We start from the raw sequence: 10,058 nt of genomic DNA on the forward strand, positions 1-10,058 counted from the left end.
TACGGCCCTTGGCTCGGGTGTGCACTTGACAGTACCACATTTAATAAGAATACATCGTCGCGAGCGTGCTATCTTGTCACACTTGCATTTTGGGCAAAATTAAGTTAAGAATACCATTTTGCGCATCTTTCCATGCATCATATTTTGACCTTAGCAGAATAAAAACCTCGATTTTTTTTTATTCATAACTTATTTTGCCTTCCTCACTGAGGTAAGGCTATAATCCTGCTCTAAAAATGAACCCACCTTCATGTATACATATCGGCTCAGAATCGAAAACTGAACAAATGTCTGTGTGTATGTGTGTGTGTATGTATGTATGTGACCAACAAACTAGCTCATGTTTCTCGGCACTGGCTGAACCGATTTGACCCGAACCTGTTGCATTCGACTTGGTTTAGGGTCCCATAGATCGAGTTTTATACAGATTGAAGTTTCGATAAGTAGTTCAAAAGTTATGTATAAAAATGTATTTTCACATATATTTGGATCTCACTTAACTGTATGTAAACTATGTCCGGGTCCATCATCCGACCCATTGTTGGTTAGGTTATCAAAAGACCTTTCCAACGAGTCTAAAACATTGAAGATCTGGCAACCCTGTCTCGAGATATGGCCTCTTAAGTGATATTGATGTACTTTTTTGAAGCCGGATCTCACTTAAATGTATGTAAACTATGTCCGGATCCACCATCCGACCCATTGTTGGTTAGGTTATCAAAAGACCTTTCGAATGAGTCCAAAACATTGAAGATCTGGCAACCCTGTCTCAAGTTATGACCACTTAAGTGATAATTATGATCTTTTTTGAAGCCGGATCACACTCAAATGCATGTAAACTATGTCCGGATCCATCATCCGACCTAGCGTTGATTAGGTAATCGAAAGACCTTTTCAATGAGTCCAAAACATTGAAGATCTGGCAACCCTGTCTCGAGATATGACCACTTAAGTGATATTTATGTACATTTTTGAAGCCGAGTCTCACTTAAATGTATGTAAACTATGTCCGGATCCATCATCCGACCCATCGTTGGTTAGATAATCGAAAGACCTTTCCAATGAATACAAAACATTGAAGAACTGGCAACCCTGTCTCAAGTTATGACCACTTAAGTGATAATTATGATCTTTTTGAAGCCGGATCACAATTAAATGCATGTAAACTATGTCCGGGTCCATCATCCGACACATCGTTGTTTAGGTAATTGAAAGACCTTTTGAATGAGTCCAAAACATTGAAGATCTGGCAACCCTATCTCGAAATATGACCACTTAATTGATATTTATGTACTTATTTTAATGCCTATGCTATGTCCGGATCCATCATCCGACTCATCGTTGGTTAGGTAATGAGTTTTTCCCATGAGTCCAAAACTTTGAAGATCTGACAACGCTCAGTTTCAAGTTTTGACCGCTTAAGTGACATTTGTGTAATTTTTTTTATTGAGAAATAGATGGAATTTGTGTCCAAACCCATCATATCACCAAATGTTGGTAAAAAGTGAGGAAGGCACCAACCACTTAGGTGGATTAAGTTAGTTTTTATTAGGTCCTTTTAGTTGCTACGACCAGGTTAGGACCGAGGATCAGTTTAAAATCTAAAATATAATATAAATAATAAATAAACTCAATACACTCCATACTTAGAGATCATGTAACTGACGAGGGTTACTTGGTACAAGCGGGTCTTGCAGGTTTTGAACCTGCCGATGTACTCGGAGAAAATGCCCCACAGCTCAGCAGAACTGTAGAGCACCTCCCCGGCTTCCTTTTTCGTGGCTCCACCGCCTCGGGAGCTTCCTTGGCTGCTTCCTGTGAGGCGAGGGCGATCCTTCGATTTTCTGTCCGGGACTGCGCCCGGCAACGGAGGGAACTCCGCCGGCGTGAACGCCGGAACTGCTGGACTCTGCTTCTCCGCCTTCCTTGCCGGCGGTTTCGGTTTTGACGCCTGCTGGCGCCTCTGGATGAAGTCCGCACGCTTGGTCCGCACCTTGGCTTCGTGAGCTCCAGAGCAGTTGGCACACCGCTTCGACTCTGACCCCCACAGTTGTTGCACCTCCCCTTGAGGTGACAGTTCCTGGTTCCATGACCCAGTTGCAAGCAGTTCCTGCACTGGGTCACGTTCGGCCGCTTGTTCCGGTAGGCCTCCCACCGGATGATAGTGCTTGCCACAATTTTCACTGCAGAGAGCTTCTTCAGATTGGTGTATCCCTTTGGGAAGACCACAATGTACGGTGTTTCGTCCACGGTGGACTTTTCCTTCCGTTTGATGACATGCACCTCCAGCGCATCCAGTTTGAGATCCCTCTTAAGCAGGTACTTGACCTCATCCGATTTCAGTTCATCAGGCAAAACACGAAGAACCACCTGATGATTTCGTTTGCTTCGTCTTTCTTCCTCTTGAGGAGCTCCTGCAACTTGTCAAAATCTTTGACAGAGAAGCAGGTCACCTTGGTTCCAAATCGGGTTAGTTTGTAAATCGGATTGAAACCAAATTTAAAACTTTCCACTATCGCCACGAGCTTGTAAAAGTCCGTAGTGTTCTTCACCACCAAAGGTGGTTGCTTTTGTTTACTTGCCGAGTGGTGGAACCGTCGGGACGTCACCTCCTCCTGCTGGGCTGGTATTGTTGTTGTTTTTGTTTTCCGCTAGCGGGCTGAACTTGTTGTTGTTGAGCAGATTCTGCTCCACTTTTCCTTCTCCTTTTTTATTCCCGACAAAATAAAATATTCCTACTTTTTAGGAGCATTTGCGAATAATAAATTGATTCCGCTTTGACAGTTCTAAATTGAGGCCGCATTGCGAACCACTATGCAGCACCCAGGTTATAAATAAAAAAAATTAAGACAAGGTCCTAATGGCCTATCTACAATCAGCCTACGTCACTTCTAACCCTACCAAATTAGTCAATATGGTGTTGCCAGAACATCATAGCAAACTGGGCCTGATGTTAGATTGACATTCTACAACCTTGTTGACTGCTTCCGTGGAAACCTAAGTTAAGGGGTTACATACATGTAGAAAATCACAAAATGTTATATTACAGTATTTTTTATAAATCCATTCACAAGATGATTATTACTCACTCCTGAAAGTTTTATGAAGATATTTCATGATTAAACTGAGTAAGAAACGATTTAAGTTCAAAATTTGGCCATGCGCAAAGCGGGCTGTCAAACTTTGTTAGCGTTTTTCTCTAAACCCCGAGTTGTTTTACGGGTGCCACGATATCTCGAGATGGGATGGACCAAATTGGCTGAAATTTGAGGTGAAGACTCTCAAGATGTATCTCGTGTGCATGACGTAGCCCAATTTTTAAAATTAGCTTTTTAAAAAAATACAAAAATCAAAAACTAACTGTTTTTTATATGAAAAACACAAAAATATTTTTATCTTTTTTTAAAATAAACTTTTTGAAAATCGGGCTTCGTCATGCACACGGAGTCGGTTTAACGAGTCTTCACCAAAATTTTGAGCCGATTTGGTCAAGACAATGTTGAGATATCGTGGCACCCGTTTTTTGAAACTGCTCACTTGAAATTGCTATATCTCGGCAACGATGCAATCTACAACCTTGTTGACTGCTTCCGTAGAAACCTATGTTAAGTTGATTGTAGATAGGCGAAGAACGAATTTCCATCCAAACCAATATTTAGAAATCCAAAATAGATTTTTTTTGTGAAAATGTGTGTGTATTCGATGTTTTTTTTTAAACTATTTCCAACTGTCAAACATCGTGAAATGATTTGCCGCGATTGACGGTTGCACTCCGCTTACCCTAACGAGAAACACGGGAGTTGATTTACATCAATTATCGTCTATCAGAACTGACAGCGACATGGAGTGTACGGCGTGTCAATATAAATCGTCATTAAAATTCAATGCACAAGCAAGTATAGTGGTTTCGATGCGAGCCGCAATTTAGAAGGTTCATTTGCGGTTGACAAGTGGACAGTGACATGCGAACAATTAACTGAATCGACGGGTGGCAATATGCAAAATAGCAAACTTTAACTCAATGAGCTCTCCGCACAGGGGGATATATTAATGAAGGGGTTGGCTAATGAGTTAACTGTTGGTAATGCGTTGGCAAACACTTTTGGAAAATGCCGAGCTTGTCCTTTTGGCATTATTCTTAAATTAAATTAAAAAGGCTTAGAGCAGAGGTACTCACGGTACTTTATATCCTTGTAAATGTCTTGTTATTTGAGATTTTTCCAAAAGATTTTCATGTTGATAAAACAAACAAAAAAATAAACAGAATGTGGTTTTCTGGACCACCTGTTTACAGTTATTAGTTTTCTTGAAGCGTGTTATTTTTACCACTTAATACCTTTTTCAATTTATTTTTACAATTTCATTAAATGAGGAAATTAAAATGGAGAAACTTTTTTTTTCATAATTGCTTGATAGAGCGAGTGGTCAAGCAGAATGTATTTCCTACAATGTTATTAATGCTGCCCAACTATAATTTGGGTCACATTAAAACAGGATCTGTCACAAATTGCACTGCATTACGCCGCATGAAATAATGAATGGTGGCTGACATGGCGGATGGATGATAGCGTGCGACGCGTCATAAGTTATGTTTAATTTATGCTAATAGCCACTTTTCTCGCATGGAAAACACTGTATGTGGGTCCAATTACCAGCGTCATGTGAAATTCATGAATCATACCGTGTACTGGAAAGGAAATCAGCATATAGGGTGAAGTGGTTATTTTACTTGAAATAAAAACATTTCCTTTTTTTTAAATTCATGCATTTAACAAAACATTTTAAAAACATTTATTTCCATTCACTAAAGTTTGAATGGAACGTCGTTGAGTGACTGACTGCAATTAATTAGTAATTCACTTTTCGTGTCACAAACATTTGCATGCACAATGCAATGCTTTTAATTTTTCAAGATTATCGTGTTTATACTTTCAAATTAGTTTCATAATAACAGTAACGACCTCCAAAAGAGCGAGAGAACGAACAAGGAGTGAATGATTGATGTTAAATAAATTATGAGTTTTCAACACGAATTTCTGCTGCCCCCTCACATTCAGCTGTTGACTCGTGGGTTCTGTGTTATTATCGGTACTAAAACTTTTCTCCCCCTGCACAACAGAATGGCAGTCAGATGGGTACAGAAGGAAACTCGAGAAAATGGTAGCCAACAGTTCCATCGAACGGCGCTTTGTCACACCTCTAGTTTGCAGAGAGATTGTTTGTGGAAAATGCAGAGATGTGAATTGTATTGAAAATTAAATTCATTTTTTTTTGCAAATCCAAAAAACAAAAAGTTGTCGGAGTTGTTTTACTATTGTGCTGAAATGTTAAAATTTTCAGCATTCAAACCAGTGATATAATTAACTATTCAGCACTGTTATTTTTTGTATGCCATTTCGTCATCATAGAATCGCAGGATGGTGAGGATTTCGAAAACAGAACAGCAAAAGTGTTTTTTAGTTATAAAACACCGTTTATTTTTCCGATAAGTATATCAGGTTTGGTATCAATACTGACATCCTAACAAACTTTGAAGGAGTATTCTTCTGAATTACTACGCGCCTCCATGAAAATGTGTTACGTGTTTTAAGGAAAGTGTCATATTACGAGCACTGACTCCAATGCCCAAGTTCCACGTGCCATAGGAAACACTTCCATGGTGGCACCACATTAATGCTGCGGGCAAGCCGAGTTGTTAAGTCAGGCTAGCTAAACCCGTGCGTGTGTGCTGCAAAAGTGCAGTGACATAAATATCGTGCGGATAGATTAGCGTGTATACACGAAACTCGTCATCACTCAACAGCCCCGTCAGTGGTGGCGGCCGACAGCTTTTGTACAACAAGCGCAAAGTGGATACCGCACCGCACCGCCCCACACTAGCCAAGGGCATGGCAGCTGAATGAAGTCAAGACAAGTCAAGTCAACTTGGTGAGTCGAGTCAGTCACTTCTCCTGCCTGCCTGTATGACTGCCTGACTGGGTCTGGGCCCTGGGCTGGAGCACCGACGCTGCACCACTCTGGTTGTGCACATTGTTAATAACGTTCATAAATAATTATTTTTAACTCGAATAACTATATTTCAACCTGATCGCTGACAGCAAGTCACGACATTTGATGCTTAGCGAATGATATGTCAGTTACGAGGAGTAATGACGGCTACGGTCGCCGGGGTCGCACACAGCGATAGGGTTACCGGAGGATGGTGTATAGAAGTGGGAAGTTAACAATTAATTGCCAACTTATTTTAGAAATTATTAATACCGACGCGTCGGTGCGATTTATGAGAGTTTTCACAATTTCGAAAAATCCAGATAATGAACATCAATTCCGTTCAAGGGTTTCGTGTTAGGAATATTTTGTTTGTGGCCTATCAAAAAAGCCGCTCACTTTATTTTTCAAAATTAAATTTTTAAATTTGATTAAAATTGATTGTACGGAATATTATGTTAGGGGCCTATACAAAAAGCCGCATATCTATTTTTAAGTTTGATTTAACCTTTAACATTTAAAGTGACTTTAAACAAATGGATTTAACTAATTTTTACACGACGTTCATCGCTTACTAAGATGTTCGTTGCATAAAAAATTTCATCATACTTTGATGGGACCATCCATAAACCACGTGGACACTTTTTTGAAATCTCAGAACCTCTTCCCTCCCCCCCCCTCGTGGACAATTCCCATACAAAACAATTTTTTTTTGTATGGAGCGTAGACAATCGCTGACCCCTGATTTGTTTCATCATTTTTAAATACCGTCAGTGGGTCAAAAAACGATACACTTGTCAAATAACAAAATCAATTTAAATGATCGAAAAATTCTAGCGTTTGCACTCAGATATTGCATTTAGATTTTCCGAAAATATGGTGGAATTTTATGAACCCTATGATAAAAGTCAATCGTATGAAAAATTTACCTAATGTCACCCCTTAACATTCCAACGCCCAAGGCTCCAAAAAAGTTGGAACGGTAACTTCAACTCGCTGGTTCTCGGGCCTAACTCAACCAATCAGGATGATTCTTCTTTCCAGTGATTTGTTAGGATGTCTAGATGATTCTAAAACTTTGCAGAACTTAATTTGATCAAATCTGTAATTCTTGCGATCAAAAACATCGTTCCAACTTTTTTTTCGCGTGTAAAAAAAATTCGCCGAAGATTCCGCGGAGGCAGTCTTTTTTTAAAAAGGTGGAACGTTGTTTTCGGTCGCAGAAATAATAGATTTGTTCAAATTAATCATCTAGACATCCTACCAAATCACTGGAAAGAAGAATCATCTTGATTGGTTGAGTTAGGCCCGAGAACCAGCGAGTTGAAGTTACCGTTCCACCTTTTTGGGAGGCTTGGGCGTCCGTGTAAGTTGGACATGCGTTGGGCGTTCCAGTGTTAAAAAAGAAGAATCTTAAATTAGATATCCAACTATGTTCGTTGTTTGAGGAATTTGTTTTGACATGTTGCAATGTTGGAAGGGCGATTTGGAAACATTCAGGTACTTTTCGAGCAATTTCATCTATTGAAAGGTTAATTAATAGAGCGGTAATTTTTTTACCAAAAACGCACTTCAACTGCCAAAATTACAGTTTAATTCCCGGATCGGGCTAACACAACTGGTGATCGTTTCCCTTTTGGATTCGATTTTCATTAAAGGAAATTGAATGTTAACATGCCCACTAAAACTTGTTAGCATTAGTTGAGTTAAAAAAATTCCACTGAATCCGCTTTGTAAATGCCGGTCTCCATACTTTTCAAGGGTGTTCTCGTTAGAGGAACTGGGTAAGATTTACTTCTGCTTGACACTACAATTCTTGCATAAAATATGTTTAGTTTTTGGACATCACGTGACTTACACAGTATCGTTCCATAAATGTTCAACAACACGGGTGCCTCATTAGCGTAGATTTACAGTGTGGTGTTATTCGATGGCATAGCTTAAATGAAGTCAGAAACGTGGTTCCCGCTAATCCAGTTGTATATTTATTTGTCTTGTTTTATGAGTTTTCCCTAAGACACTCGTGATGGTGGCAGGATTGGTCTCGTTTTCATTCTGGCTCGGTGTAATGCGCGAATACTTTCACTTAATAGGGCATTTATCTCTGTCAACAAACGGATCCCGGCGGTGACGAGATGCTGCGAGCAGAGGATTCTTGAACTCGAACCCAACGGCCAGCCAAGTTATGCTCCATCACCATCATCTGACACGTCGCGTCGTAAAAAGTTTTGTATTTGTTACTGGTTCTGGTCGTCCACCACACCGTCGTGCCGTCGGCTTAGCTTAGCTCAGCGTTAGGCGTCGTAAATCTTGAAGAGGACTTGGCGTCTTTACACAGCGTCATCTCGTTTGCTGCTGCTGCCATCATCCCTGGCATGTCTCAGAGCGTTTGCTGTCTGTCGTGATGTGATTAAAATTGTGTGAAATCTCAAGCTGTTTGTGTAAATGAGCGGCCGGAAAAATAGAAAACCTCAACAGCTGCAATCTGTCACGACATATATCACCCGTGAGAGTTTTGACATTTTTCCTTCTTAAAAGTTAATAAAAGTGAAAAGGAAAACACACGAGAGCAAACCGCCGCCCCGACCGTCGTGGGGTCTTCTGCCAAGTGAGGGAGAGTACGTCGTTGTTGGTGTGTATTTTTAACGACCATCCCAAATTGCTCGCAATGGCCGTCTCAATGTGCGCGGAAAGATTTATACCGGAATCTGTTTGTAAGATAAAAAATGTTACTCAGCTGTGTTTGACATAAAATCGTGAAATTTATTTGTTCTGAAATTCTTTTGAATTAAATATTTAGTTTGTTTACCTCAATATCATTTTTCTTAAAAATATCCTGTCTTTGCAACTATTTGACTCTTTCAATTGTCGAGCAGATTTCCATGAGACAGTTCCTAAACAATACCCAGCAGCGATTTAAAATTCAACCCTGAATCCGGGGAGGTAGAAAGCTCAGCGCTTCACCACTGACTGTCACCGTCCCTCCCCCTCCTCCTCGAACGATATATGGCGAGCTGACAGAGCAAAGACGCACGACTGTGGTTTCGCAGCTCCTAATGACGACAGCGACAAATGTGTTGTTGACAACATTTAGTTGATCTGCTGGTTTTCTTGGTTTAGCCACTTCGAGAGGGATAGAGCGAGAGCTTGAGACCTGGCGCATACAGACAGGCCGATGGCATCGGGCGCTCCGGGGGTGTCAGGGAGTCGTTGAGAACATTATTTACTGCTTTCATTCGGAAACTGACATACAAATTATGTCAACAGTAGTGTGTGCCCGCGCTGGCAAGATTTATTTTCGATCACGGATGACATTTCCCTGCGTGCACGATCGCAGTTAATTTCAGCTTTGTTTTGAATTTAATCACGTACCAGATATTATGGCTATCTGTCTAGTAAATATGTCTGTTTGGTTATAATCCAGTCATATTGTGGACTTAGTTTCAGTGTCGTTTTCTTGTCATATATTCATATATTCTTTTGCAATAATTATCAACGTGGATCAACTATAATTTGGAAATTTCAGTAGAATGAGGGCTTAAATAAATAAAAAATAATATTTTTGATGGAACTTAATATCAAACTTCAATGCATCATATTATTTTCGAATGGCACACACTGGAATTGATATGTGGAGTGAAAAGACTGAGCGACTGCAGCACTGATAACATGTTACCAATATCTAGCGTGGATGTATCATTGTGCACAAATGTTGATCAATATGTTTGCATTAATCCAAATTATTAGATTACTATTGTATGGTAGGGTAGTCATCATCAGACACTTTTGTTTTTCAACTTGCAACGATTTTTGTATTTTTTCATCGGCATGTTTTAATGAGTTTTTTGTTGCATTTTCTTCAATTTTAATGTGTTCTAACATTGACCAAAATATGAGATCGATCTTACGTCTACAGCCAGAGTTAATCAACTGTCTCAATGTAGACGTACTTGGCAGGAACAATGAGACACTCTCCGAAAATCAATATTCTTCTAGTAATATATCATGTTTTTGTATTGTTTCATTGTAGGTTACTTATCTTAAACATTTTAAAGCAATTTTGCCAACTT

This window comes from Culex quinquefasciatus, chromosome 2, assembly GCF_015732765.1.
Source record: "Culex quinquefasciatus strain JHB chromosome 2, VPISU_Cqui_1.0_pri_paternal, whole genome shotgun sequence".
Taxonomy (NCBI): Eukaryota; Metazoa; Arthropoda; class Insecta; order Diptera; family Culicidae; genus Culex; species Culex quinquefasciatus.